This window comes from Pteronotus mesoamericanus, unplaced genomic scaffold (genome assembly GCF_021234165.1).
Source record: "Pteronotus mesoamericanus isolate MK-2021 breed Mesoamerican mustached bat unplaced genomic scaffold, CSHL_Meso_final contig_20, whole genome shotgun sequence".
In the NCBI taxonomy this organism is placed as follows: Eukaryota; Metazoa; Chordata; class Mammalia; order Chiroptera; family Mormoopidae; genus Pteronotus; species Pteronotus mesoamericanus.
In genome coordinates this window covers 65,590,655-65,605,329 of record NW_026555085.1, presented here as the reverse complement: position 1 = coordinate 65,605,329, position 14,675 = coordinate 65,590,655, and the positions used below count along the sequence as shown (strand labels likewise).

The 14,675-nt window shown below is 39.9% G+C and overlaps 1 protein-coding gene across 4 annotated transcripts in view; it reads left to right on the top strand.

Annotated features, from left to right (window-relative positions):
* FYN (FYN proto-oncogene, Src family tyrosine kinase) overlaps positions 1 to 14,675 on the top strand; it is a 199,165-nt gene that overhangs the window by 29,260 nt on the left and 155,230 nt on the right. Inside the window, exon 2 of one of the 4 annotated variants that reach the window (XM_054569841.1) lies at positions 5,452 to 5,531. The exons of the other annotated variants lie outside the window; for them this stretch is intronic. The gene's annotated coding sequence lies outside the window, so the exon portion shown is untranslated. The remainder of the gene's footprint in view (positions 1 to 5,451; positions 5,532 to 14,675) is intronic. 4 annotated transcript variants of the gene reach the window in all.

Below are 14,675 nucleotides of genomic sequence, written 5' to 3'. Positions count from 1 at the left end.
AGTGAAAAAAGTCACAGAGGTTATAGTATTTTTTTAGGTGAATTTAAAATTTTTCATTTCAGTTGCATATTTTTGTAAAGACAACTATGAATGGAAAATGAGCTTTATTTCAACATGCCAAATCTCAAAGGTAAATCATAAATTCTGTAATTATTAATTACTATCTAGAGTTTACTGGACTTCACTCCATACTGAGTACAACCACGTCCCTCCCCATGAGCTGCTCGCAGCACCACCGTGACAGCAAGGATTCTAATCATTCCCCTCTGCGTTTAGAGCCGTTTCTTTCCCGTACACAACCTTACCTTGAAATTGATATAATATTTGAGACCATATGTTTTTGCGACCTTTTAAAAAAAGTTTTATGAGTAATAGAAAAAGCAGTGTTACTTTTTAGAGAGGTCTTCCTTGACACTCCCTCCCAATCTGGATGGAGCTGCCCTACCACCCACCTCATACTTTTTCAAAGCTGTCGTTGTTGTATAGTTATTTGTACAATAACTGTGTACTATTTGTGTTCTCTGTTGACGTGTAAGCTTTGTTAGGTCTGAATCCTTACGTGTGCTAAGTCTAGTGCCTGACTTCCAGTGTGCCCTCCTAAAAGGTTGACTTCCGGTATGAACAAATGGCACATGACCAGATTAAGGGGTAAGGAGAGCCAATGAAAGCCACTTTGGTAGGGGGCAAAGTAAAAAATATTGTCTATGCCAGAAATCATGTTTTTCTTCTCCATCTGTGTTTTATCTGTGGAAACCATGCTTGTTAATAGCACTAAATGAAAATAAGACAATCATTCCCTGGTTTTCTCTCCAAAAAAACAAAGTTTTAAGCAGATAAATAAATAGATAATTGTTAAAAATGAAGGAATTTGGGCAAGCAAAGAGAATATGAAAATAAAAGAGGAAGGGAAGGGTAGTAAGACCACAAGGGAAATATTAAAACTTTTTTTTGTGCAGAATCTTCTAGAATTCTAGAATCTTCTAGAATTGAGGAATACACTTCTGAGAATGGTTTTCTTAAATTAGATTTAAATACAGAAAATGTACCTCCTGAAAGTGAAACTTGTACTCAACTAAATTTTAAAGAATATGTAATCAGGTTATGTCAGAGAAACAAAAATGTATTTTTTAAGTAAAACTGATTAAATTGAATCATCTTATTTAGTAATTTAAATCATCATTTAAATGGATTTGATTAAAATAACATCTACTTTGGTCATAACTATTCTCAAAGGGCTGAAGAGAGAGGTGTGGTTTTCGTGCATTCTGCACGGCCTTTGTCTAACATGATTAAAAGTATTTAGGCACCTGCTTTGAGAGAGGCCCCTGTCATTTCTGTAGTTTTGGTGAGACCAAGAATTCCTGAGTTGCTATTCCAACTGCTTGCAGGATTTAGATAGTTACCTTCAGGCCACAAATATGGCCACAGACACTATTATCTATTTGATGGACACAGAGGCCTCCCCCCAAAAAAAATTCAAAAAGAAAAGCAATAGAAAAATCACCTCCTGTGTGGAGTTATTCCTTTTTCAGCAAATTCCTTGAAATGTCTCAGTCTCTAAATGTAGAATGTATTTAGAAGTTGCTCCATTTTTCAATATTTTTTTTTTGTAAGTCCCAAGAGAAAAGATGAAAATATCTTGGATTCTTACTGGGGGTCTATAGTCTTGTGAAGATGAAGTCTGATTTTAAACAGTTGAGGGTTTTGAAACTGTGTGTGGAACCAAGCTTTCAAGCAATGGATACGTGATTCCTACACAGCTGGTTGAGAAGTGGAAAAATTAATTCATACAAAATTTTTCTTTAGTGGGAAGGAATAGAATTTCCAGGGATCAGAAGGCCAGCAGTGCTTACCTGTGTCCAAAGGCTTGAGAGTGCTGATCGCTGGGAAGACATGGGGCTGTGTCTGGGTGGGACTGGGGCAGAGGTGTGTGCGACACCATCTCATTGTGTGTGCTGAGTGGGCTTCGGAGGCAGACGAGAGAGTAAGGGGAGGAAGAGAAGAGCAGGATAAGCCGAACTCCCTGCCATCTGTAGAAGCCATTGTTTCCTGATGGGGGCCAGGGGAGGGCTCACCAGGTGCCTGTGGGGGCTGGAGAAGGCAGCTCCCATGGGCAGCGGGCCCTGAGGCCCTCTCTGATGTGCATGCATAGGGCTGCCAGCCCCAGGGCCTATGGGATGCCAAGTTAGCTTCCATTTTCCCTTCCCCCGCCCCATCCTCACACACAGCCCCGTTCCTCTGGCAATCAGGCATCAAGAAAGACCAGCCTCTGTATCACTGAGTAATCATTGAGTAAAGCCCAGGCTTCACGTAGCCTGCTTTCTTGGTGACTGGAGATCAGGAAAGGGAATGGCTTTGGGTTGTGTAGGGGTGGAGGTTGGTGTTTAGGAAGGAGGGACTTGCTTAGAATCCTGTTTTAGACTGAAGAGCAAACATTTTTAGCCCTGGACCAAAAATAATTGTTATGCATCACCCATAATAACTGACCAACTTTCTTTTACATAACCTCTAGAGTATAAAACTAAGTGCTGCTGTCTAAGAAGAAAAAACATGCCTTCTGCCAATTCAAATATCCAAGATAATAAATGATATCTCTTCCTAGACATTATAAACTCAGGAGGATATTTATGACTGTTGAAACAGCTTCAGATAACAGTATTTACATTGTAATTTAAGGAAAGAGTTGAAAAATTGGGGTGCTTGTCTAGTCCAGGATACAAAACAGTTAATTCATTTGTCTCTTGAACTTTAACGAACACCTGTGGGCTAACCGCTGGTCTAGTCCATATGTTATCTTATTCAGTTGCAAGTGACGAAGGTAAAGCTCAACAGAAGTGAAATGATTTGCCCAAAAACATATATCTAGGAAGTGGCAAGATTCAAACGTAGGCCTGGGACTTGGCCCACGCTTCTCTTTCCACTCCACAGTGGATGTTCCCTTGTCCTGAAGCTCAGCAGAGCAGAAGACAAATACTCATCATTAGTCTCATGTATTTAACTGGTAACTTCATATGCATTTTCCATTTTCTCTTCACTGAATTTAAAAACTTTCTCCCTTATTTGTGGTTTTAAAGATAGTAAGGATGTTTTCATTAAGAAGAAATTAGAAAACTTAAAACAGGAACAATCTGTTTAAACCTGACCTGGTTTTACCAGGTTGTCCCCTAGGTGACAGCATTAGAATGACTTCCAGGGATGGTATTTGGCAGCAGTAGGAGTCCGGGGTGGCCTGTTGGATATTTATTGTCTTTCCACGGCCGGTCCCTAGGCTCAGGGATGATTGTATTGTATTCCTCATCTCAGTAGCATTCATCATTCTGCAGGATGAGAACAGGACGGATGTTGCCAGGAGAGCTGAGGAGAAAGGCTGCCCTCATTACACTAGAGAATCAAGACTAGTTTCCACAACTCTGTAGCCTTTCTCCTGTAGCCGTGAGATGCTGCATAATTTGTTTCCCTGCCGCCAGGCCTGCTGGGTAGAGGCTGGGATCATTTGGTTGTCTGCCCAGCATAGACTTATTGTCTGCTTAAGTCTTATGTAAAAGAGAGATTATTAGTAAAATATGTATGAAGACTGGCTTAAAAGATGCTTTTGTCCCTGCCCCTAAACACTTTTAAAAGCAGAGCTGCACTTTTCCGGGACTGATATGGAAAAAGCAATAAAAATACATGAAAAGTCAAGCTTTTTTCTTAAAGAAGGTTAATACTACCCATTTTTAGCCCACAGCAAAATCGTATTTAAGCAGAAAACCTTCTGGATTAATTTGTTGTGGCTGCCATAACAAATGACATAAACTTGGTGTCTTGAAACAACAGAGATTTATTGTTGTATTTATTAATCTTGGTCTGCATGTATTTATGCTATACTAATGCAGACCAAGATTACATCTCCCATTTAGCCTCTTCGTCATACCTTCAGCTTGCATTGAACTTGTGTTCAATAAAAATGCATAAGACTTTAAAATATGAATTGTTTTTAAACATTTCTCCTTTGCTCCTGCCACGTAGAAGAGCAGGCTTCTGTCAGTAGCAGGATGGGATCAGCTTGGGATCCAGAATACAGACAGTCCAGACGGGAATCCAGAGAGCAGGCAGGTCCACAGGCTGGGTCATGCTCAGGGAGACAGTACCAGCTGCTGGCAGTAAATAGGCGGCAGTGAGGACAATTTGTCAAGGCATAGGACTGGGGAAGTTCTTCCCTAGGTGGCAGTCTCGAAGGACAGATGTTTAGGAGCAGCATTGTCTGGCTGAGCAGGTCAAGGGGCCAGAGGAGAGGAGTGCTGGTGTGCAGGAGCAAGGCTCCGGCCAGGAAGCAGAGGGAAAGAGCTGGGTCCGGAGAAACAAGTTACCAGAGCCAACTGCTGAAGTGGGGGTGGGGCTCAAGACAGAAGCTTGAGTCCAAAGAGTAAAAACCCCAGGTCCGGAGTCAGAGTGATAACAGTAAGGAGAGTCTCAGTTGCAGTGGGTCAGTGGCCTGGAGCCCCACCCACACAGAGCCTGGGGCCAGAGTCACTGACTCAGCTTGTGACCAGGGGTGAGTTGTCTGAGCTGAGCGGACTGGAAGGTATAGAGCAGGTGATGATATGTATGATTTTTTACAATCAAAAGCAAGCTTTTATCTCTATTAGTTTGAGGTGGATTCTTTTGTTGTTGTTTTAGTCAGTTTTGGCACTCATTCCAGCCTGTTGAAAGCTTTTACAATTTCTATTCTTTCTTCCAATTCATTAACTATCCCCTTTCAGCTGTGAATTATTTGTGGTTTCTATAAGCACATAAGCACATCCTGATGAAAACATCAACCAAGGACGGACAGTCCTGCTGTGCAAGGACCTCCCTCCAGGTCGATGTTGCCCCTCTTGGGTGTGGTCATTCAGTCAACTCTGAGTTCACCAAACTGAATTGTCACTTGCCCCAGGATCCCCTGTCTTGATCATCTATGCTTTGAGTGGCCATCAGATGCTTTGCTGGCATCCAGGTGTTCTGTGCCCACAATCTGTCACTCCAACAGTCCTGTGAAAATACCCTGAGACGAGGGCACCGCAGAGGTACCCGGTTGTTCTCATTGATGTCAGTGGGTTTTGAGCCTGAGCCCCACTTCCTATAGTACACTGGGTATTAGCCTGTGAGTGATTTTTTAAGGAGGGACTAGAACCCATGTTCAGGCATGGTGTCCTAATCTTTGTTTTAAGCGTTCACCTCTACTGAAGATTCATCCTCCTTTGTGGGTTATGTGTGGTCTATGAAGAGAACTGAAAAGGCTGCATACTGTATGATTCCAGCTGTTGGGTGAATACGGCTGCTTCTCAGGAAAGGAGTGGGGGCATTCATTAAGTTGTGAAACGTGTCACTACTGAATATAGTCAGAGTGTAAAGGAAAGGAAAGGAAGTGACATGCTGTGTGGATCATATATGTTAACAGAAGGGATGAAATGATGATTTATTCATTTGCAGAGTCCTTCCAGACAAGACTACCAAGAGCAAGTGAGACGGTTTGAAGGTCGATCAGGAGGCAGTGTGAGCCGGTAGAAAGAGTAAGTGTCCCTGATCAGGGGCTCGAGTAAATCCTGACTGTGCCACTGAAGAGCCGTGTGATGTTGGCCGTCAGGACAATGTTCTATCAGGACAAGCGGATAGTCACCGAGTGTAAACTTGCAGTTGAGGGGAGTATGTGAAGTGGGTACAGGGTGCTGTGAAACCCATCTAAGAGAATCCCAAATAGGAGGTAGATGAAAAGATGCTGAAGAGAGGACATAGTGATAACTTAGCAACTTCTATTTGTTGTACCCCCTTTCTCTGGTCAGTATTGACCAAGGATTGGATAACTTTCAGGTATGAGATGGAGTAGATTTATACTTAGGGTAGAAGGATGGGCAGGGAAAGATTCCTTTCCACAATATTATTTTTAACAAACAAACAAAATCTTTATGTTCGGGGAGGATTTATGTGAGAAGAATATTCTGAAAAGTAGTCCTCCCAGACTGGGGTTCGGGGAAATAGTAATTTAAAAAACAAAGTAACCGCCACTTTGCCTATTATACTGTTATCAAATGAGGGGAAAAAAGAGTTTTTGATTCATGCATCAAGGTGCTGCTTATTGTGAAAAAGTAAATAGGAGCCCTTGCAGCTGTGATTCAGTGGTTGGAACATTGTCCTGTGACTGAAAGGTCCCTGTTCAATTCCCGGTCGGGGCACATGTCTCAGTTGCAGATTCCGTCCCTGGTCAGTGTGTGTATGAGAGGCAACTGATTAATGTTCCTCTCTGACATTGTTGTGTTTCTCTCTCTTTCTCTGTCTGCCCTTTCTCTCAAAAAAGAAAAGTAAATTTCATAATGGGAAAAAGTTTAAATACCCTTTAGGTATTGAAAATGAAATAACTTATAAAACCTATTCGTGAAGTTTAGAAGTTGTCACAGTGATCCGTGTGAAGTTTCAGGTGTGGGGGAGGCTTCACTGGCAAAATATCAGGAGAGCTTCTTTCATGTATAACCCAAGAACTGGTAGAAAAAAAACTTTGACAGTTATCCTAATATTTACTGTATTTTCTTATATTTGTGTTAATAAATATTGGCTACTAGCCAATCAAATAACTTTTTTATTATTCAGTTTTTTCAGTGGCTGAGAGGAAAATATAATTAGGCTTTTGTGTTTTCTAGGTAGTAAATATAACAACAGAAACAATAATAGGACGTGATATAATGTACTTTGAAGTAAAAAGCTTCAGAAATGATCTCTTCAGAACCAATTGACCCAGATTTGTCAGGGCAAGAAAAAGCACTTTTTGTTTTTTTGTTTTCAAATCTTTTTTTTAAAATAAGCTTTAAGTTTTAGAGCAGTTTTAGGTTCACAGCAAAATTGTGGAGAAGGTACTAAGATTTCCCATATACCCCCTCCCCCACATATGCACAGTCTCCCCCACTATCAACCTTCAGCATGAGTGTTACATTTATTACAAGTGATGAACCCACATTGACACACTATTATCACCTAAAGTCCATAGTTTACATTAGGGTTATTCCTAAAGTTGAACACTATGGGTTTGAATAAATGTATAATGACATGTATATACCATTAGAATATCGTACAGAGTTATTTTCACTGCCCTAAAAATCTGTGTTCCAGCCATTCATTCTTCTCTCATCCTAATCTCTGGCAACCAATGATCTTTTTACTGTCTCTATAGCTTTACCTTTTCCAGAATGTATTTCGGATCATACGGCATATAGCCTTTTCAGACTGGCTTCCTTCACTTGGTTATATGCATTTAAGATTCCTCCATGCCTTTTTGTGGCTTGATAGCCCATTTCTTTTTAGTGATGAATAATATTCCATTGTCTGGATGTCCCACAGTTCATTTATCCATTTAGCTCTATTCAACAAAACTTGATTGCTTTCAAATTTTGGCAATTATGAATAAAGCTGCTATATACATCCATGTGCAGATTTTTGTGTGGACATAATGATTAAAAGCACTGGTTTTTTGTCGGAAATTGTTTTTTATTTTCTTTTGAAGGGCATAAAGCCCAAAGCAGTGCATGCCGTAGGCCTATTTATATGTAAATTTTAGGCAGCCGTCATTACACCTGATGCTTTAACCCATGAACGCCCATTGCTGTATCTTGGTTTAGATTTGAGATGGTTGACAGATTGATGGATTTTTGCATTTCCTCTTATGTCACTATGTCAATTGATCCCCTGACCATCGAGAGCTCTCTTCATCCAAATTGAAGGCCGACTTGCTTTTCCCCAAAGGCCCTCCTTTTTTCTTTTTCCCTTTTCCCACAATTAGATCCCTGAGTCAGGTTCTTGTCACCTCTCACTTTGGCATCATCTTCACTGGCCTGGTATTTCAGACTTGTCTTTCAGTTCCCTTGTTTATGGCTGAATTTAGACTCCCAGGTTGAAGTTACTGACTTAGCCTGGCCCCCTGGCTGTAACACAGCACCATGCTCCTCACCTGGGGCTGAGTGTGGAGTTGCCCCGCGGCATCCTATCACCTTTTTGCATACACTTCCCTTACTTTTCTTATGACTTTCTTTCATACCCATTCTTTAGTATGTCTTCTGTAATCAAATGAAAATAAGCTCATTAAAGTGAAAATGGAGATGTGCTATTCTGTTTCCAGTTTGTAGTACAGATAGTATGAAACATTTTTTGAAGAAAATCTAATTACCTTGACTCACATCTCCAGGACAGTAGTTACAATCTATGTATTTTTTCTATAACTAGTCAGTTGTGGGAGAAAAACTGAAGTAAAAATAAAAAACAAAACTATTTGCCAAATTCATTTGCTTTTGAAGTAATTTCTTTATCATTTTTAATTTTTGAGTAAGAAATAGGAGAAGCTTTTAGAATAAACAGTCCTGAAATAGAATAAATCTGTAAGAGTTCTTATTTTGTCTCAATTAAGCCTATGGTACCACGTTCAGGGATTCCTGAGGGAATCTAACTGAGGTTAGAGCAGAAAAATAATCTCAGAGCTTACTCTTAAAAGAGGAAATTAAAAAAAAGATGAAGAATTATGGTAAGATTGGGAGCCTGGGTGTCTGAGAGATGGGTGGACCTGAGATTATTACTACTACTACTATTATTGTTATTATTATTATTATTTTATCCTCACCCAATGACATTTTTTTCGTTGCTTTTTTTAGAGGGAGAGGAAGGGAGAGAAACATCGATGTGAAGGAGAAACATTGACTGGTTGCCTCCCATATGTGCTAGGACTGGGGATCAAACCCACAGCCTGGATGTCTGCTCTGACCAGAAATCAAACCCATAACTTTTAGGTTCCAGGACAGTGCTCCAACCAGCTGAGCCACACTGGCCAGGGCCACCTGAGATTATTTTAAAGGAACGAGGAAGGGGTGGTTTGGGGAAGTCAGGCTGGAGAACAGTAATTCAATGGAGCAGATGGCCAACGTGGAGACCCTGCAGTTGGGTCAGTGTGAGAGATCCAGGCCAGCATCGCTGCCTATAGCTCCTTGGTATAATTTAGCCAATGGCTGTTGCATTCAGAGTGGCATATCAGGCCCTCTTGCAACACAGTTGGCACCACCTTGTGAGAGATGTCACACACAGTTGGCCACCCATCAGTGGAGGTCTGGATACATGCTCCTGGTGAGTCCATGTAGAGAACAAAGGACATCATGTTGGGTTTTCAGTGGTCATCATGTTTGACTGGATCAGGGAGTTGGATGGAGCAAGTACTTGGTCTAAAACAAGAGTTCGAGCTGAGGCCTCCGCAGAGGGTCAGAGTGCTGGCAGGGAGAGGCCGAGGTGGGCCCAGGGCTCAGGGTAACATGAAAAATAATAATGATAATGTATACAGAAGAATATATATGCACACAAAGGAGCGTGTATGTCAGAAACGTATGTGTATGTATATGTTGATAGAGATATATGTATATCTATCTATATACACACACACAGAAGGTAATGGAGGAAGAAAAATATAACCCCTGTCCACACCCATTCTGCAGCTAAAGAACCAGAATCTCACTAGTATCTTGGAAGCAGCCCCTACATATTCCTCCGTGGCCATACCCTCTCCCTCAAAAGGAACTACTGTTCTGAATTTTGTATTTGTCATTTCCTGGATTTTCTGTGTAAGTATATTTCCCTAAGCAATCTATTATTAAGTTCTGTTTGACTTGGGGCTATATATAAATCATATTCTTGTACCATTTGCTTTTTTCAATCAGCGTTTTTAAATAAGATTCATCTCCACTGATGCATGAAGTGACATGCATGAAATTCATTTATATTCAGTGCTTTGTGGTCTTGTATTGCGTGAATATACCACAATTTATTTATCCAGTCTCCTCTTGATAGAGGTTTGGGTCATTTCCAATTTTGTGCTCTTTAAACACTGTTGCTCTGAGCAGTTTTGCATGTGCACCCTGCTGCAGTTTCTCCAGGATAGGTGCATAAGGGTCTCAGAGTATGTGCATCTTCAACTTTACTGAATAATATTAAGTAGTTTTCAAAAATGATTATATTTAGACATTCCATTTAACATTCCCATGAATAAACAGATTAAATTTTAAGATAAGGGGAAGTCCAAAGGAAAGATTAAATGCAGGATTAGCTAAATATTGGAGAAAAAGAGGATATCATAGGATCTCACAAGTCCTTATCAAAGTGTGATAGAGCTAAGGGATATGAAAAAAAAGTGTAGGTTTTAAACAACCATTGTGGGAAAGGTGAAAGTTATCTTGCGTGAATGTAGTCATACTGTCGTTAGGGAGCAGATTCCACCTCAGTAGGAATGAATACCCAGGTCTCTTCATTTGCACTCAGTTTTCTCCAATCAGCAATAATCTTTAGTTATTATTATATATCATATCCTAATACATATAGTAACAACTAAAAAGTATTGTTTATCTAGGGGGCAGATAGATGCTGCCAGGCATTTAAGTGTACTGTTTCCACATCAAACTGATTGTGGCATGTATTCTAATTAAGTTTCCAAAACAGATATCCACCTAGAGGCACACACGTGTTTCGGACATTACTTTCCTACAAACACAGGAGATTTTTCTGACAGCCATGCTTTGTGTTGTATAAATTCAGTACGTTTACACAGGGTTTGCCATTGTTATTTGATGAGAACTCAGAGCTGCTCTGTAAATTGTTCATTCACTTGACCTGAGAAAAATGGGTCTATGCCATTTAGAATAGCACATTAACTATGAAGTATGACATAGCCCTGAGGGAGAATTCTGGCTTTTTTTGTGAGTTCTGACCACTCTGATATGTAAAGCTGATAGGATTTGTTTTCTTTTCAGTGAATTTTCATTCTTCTAAATCTAGATTTTAATGAGGATGACTTCCTCGGTTGGCATTCCTATGGAAGTAAAAGTGGAGCATTAAAAACACATGTTCTCTGGAGTCTCAGAAGTGCAGCTTTTTTTAACGTTTTATTTTTGGGTCACCCTTCATTAATAACATTCATCAGATTTATCTGATTCCAGGTCAGAGAGCTCGGTAGTGATGGCATTTTCAAAATATTTTAATCATAGTTTAACAGCATCTGTCAATTGGTATTGTCTATTTGAAACTTTTGATGGTGACATTACACATTTGGAAAGGCAGCATGGATACTGGAAATAACACTTGCGCTTTGCCAAAAAAATTTAAAAGAACCTTGGTGTTCCAAAATTGAGATCTCATTATGTAAACTATGACATAACTACTACATGCCTATTCAGTGGAATACCATATCATGTAAAAGTTGTTAAAGAAGTTGGACAAATGTTTATTTAGGTTGTTAAGTAGAAAAAAGCAGGATACCACAATGTCTGTGGAACATGATCTTAAGTGTGAAAGCAAAATGCACGTGTGGGAAAAGCCAACAAAAATTACACCAAAATGCTAACAGTTGTACTTGAGTTATGAGATCATACAATTTTCATCTCAATGTTTGTTAATGTGGTCATACTACTTTTATAATAAAATTAATTAAAAGGATGGACTTCAGAGAGATTAATCTAGGTTCAAATTGCTACTCTACTGTTAATCAGCTGTTTGACCTTGGGCAATCTACTTAACTGGTTTCCTAGGAAACTGAAGATGTTATATCTACCTGCCTAGGGTTGTTGCCAAGTCAAATGAGGTAATATACCTAAGCCCCCCCACCACCACCACTTCCCATGCAAATAGGTAGCATAGTGGTTCCCACCCTCTCCAGTTTACCCTTCTCTTGTGAAACAAGCTTTGCCCAGCACAAAACCAACAGCTATGGGTGATGCTCTTTTAATATCCAATTTCTATTTTGTCTAGTTGGGGCCTCTCCCTAACCACAGGAAACACTTTTGACCTCTTGGAACTTGTTTTAGCAGTAACAACTGATAGTTATTTTAGAGAAGTGTTTGATGAGTATGACTGCTTGGCCTTATGTGACAAGAAGGGAAATTTGAAGAACTGGACTTCCTAAAAGTCCTAGAATTTCAGCTGTTCAAATAGATATATTTGATTGACAGAAATATGCTTGCTAATTTGAGAACGCCCCTTGTTAACATCCCTTGGCAAGTGAGAAGAGAACATGTTATATGCTTGTTAAACAAGCTGGTGATTTTCTTGGCTCTGAAAATCTTTCTAAGAGACAGGTACAAATACAGTTCACCCTTGAACAGCACAGGGTTAGGCACGCAGACTGCCCCCGCTCTGCCCCCACGTCAAAAATCCACGGGTAACTTTGGACTCCCTAAGCACTTAACAGCTGATAGCCTACTGTTGACTGGAAGCCTTACTGATAACTTAAACAGTCGAGTAACACATTCTTTGTATTTATTAGATACTCTATTCTTACAATAAAGTAAGCTAGAGAAAAGAAAATGTTATTAAGAAAGTCATAAAGAAAAAATACATTTACAGTATTTATTGAAAAGAGTGTGCATGTAAGTGTAGTTCAAACCCATGTTGTTCAAGGGTCAACTATAATATGTAAGAGTTCTGCCAGGATCCCCAGGGGCTGTGTGTGAGCTCTAAGATGTTAAATTGAGCTTTTAAGACTTTGTGATGATACAAGATCATCATGTTGAGCAGTTGGTATAAATAGGGACTGGGATGCTCTATGAGATCTTAACTTATTTCAGGGTAAGTTTACTTGGGGTGGGGAAAGGCAAATTGATTTTGTGATGTGACAGCCAACTCCAGATTGGCCAGGCACTGGAAAATGTAATCTTGCCCTGCCTTTAGGGAACACTTTCAGCAAAGGTTCAGTAAAAGATGCCCATATTCCCATGGGTCCCATCTACTTGGACCAGGATTCAGAGAGTCTAAGGTCCCCCCAGACTCTTAGACTTACAGTCTAAGGCAGGAGTGCATTCCTGACCCACTCAAGGCTACAATCCAGGTCTCTGAACTCTCAGTTCACATAGAATAGCAGACTCTGCTTCTGCCTCTAACTGGTCTTATGCAAGTCACTGGACATATTGAACCTCACTTTTGTCATAAGAAGTTTAATCTCTAAGGGCCCTTCTAGACCAAAAGTCCAAAAATTCAGTAATTCTTTTTGGTATTTCTTTCTTTCTTCCCCCTACCCCCCACCCCTCTGTATCAGTATCTTGAGAAGTACAAGTAATTAAACCATAGAACATCAATTATAAATTCTTTTCCCTTAAAAGTGTGAGGCTGTGAATCAGGCCCCTGGTCTTCTGCAGATACCTTGGTGGGATCAGGAACTTTCTGCTGAAGGCCACAGTTCCCCGTGGCCCAATTTACATGGCCCCACAAGGGACAAAAATGGCATAAGGCTAATCGGAATGCGGCGTCAAGGACTTTTTTTGCCAGTGAAACAAGTTGTTAATAGGTGGAAAATGAAACTCAAGAAACAATTCTACGTATAAAATTAACATAAGAAGATAAAAACAGGAATAAACCTAACAAAAACCAATCAATTGGTGCTATCTCTGGGGACAGAGGAGAGTTAATGGGTGTTGGCTATCCCAGGCAGTTCCCCAGAGTGGACTCTATTTTTGTAGCTCTTACCATTACTCAAGGGGAAATGCTCTGTCAACTTGTATTATTGTCGTTTAGCATCATCAAGACATGTATTGTAGTGTCAGTTTATATTTAACAAGGCACCAACACTCCTATGACCATTTTATATGACTGATACCAAGCATATCTTCTTCCTACTTCGGTTATAGGGTGAAGTCCTGACTAATTTACAGGGCCAGACTAAGTCTCAGGAATAAGATATTCACTCAGAATGTTGTGATTTTTCTTTATTCTTGTTCCTACTTCCACCTAGGGTGTGATGAGGCATTTAATCCCTCAGCCAACAGGAGGATCTATGTAATGAATTTTTACATACCCCGGTCATTTTAATGTAATCGTTCTTCTTTTAAAAGGCTTCATTAAGTCTACTGTTAGAATTGTAAAACTACCTGAGAGAGAGAGGAGGGCTTTTCCCATTTGCAGAATTCAACAGACAGTTTCTTAATTGCACCAGTTTAGGTGAACAGTAATTAAATGGGTCGGGAGAATATGCAATATTTATTTTAATAATATAGGCATGTCATGTATTTATAGTCATTAGTGCACAGTCTACCTGATAGTATCCTTTTGGGAGAAAAAATGTCATGACTATTAAAAGTAGCTCCTGTTTTTGGCAGGTCTTTGAATCTAGCTGAATATTAACAGATTCAGGTACCCTTGTATTGAAGTACCATACATAGTAAGCATTTTGCAAGGAACCTACCTGTATTTGTAAAGTTCTAAATATGCTTTTAACTTTTTAAACTTAAAATATTAGTGTTAAATATGTTGGCCAATGTCAAGAGCCTTTAGAGTGTTAATAACATATCTTAGTTTTGACAAGATGAAAGAAGAGTAACTTTCAAGGTTCCTAAATTTTGTAATAAAGACAGCTTAGCACCTTATTCCTAATGTGCTTGAACATGGCAGATTTGTCAAGAAGACAGAAGAGAAATTTTCCATCAGATACTGAGCATCTTAATACCAACTAAGCCACTGCTTTAGGGCCATTGTAAAGCCCAGATGGAAACTAGGAATCCTCCATCCAGGAAAAAAAATGTATAGACACATCCCCACAAACAGATATAGTGTGCTACTTCAGGAGGTATCTGGCACCCCAAACACTCCTTCCTGGATCCAAAGATGTGAATCTTTGATATAAACAGAATTTGTTCAACCAGCCCCCTCGTGTTCCA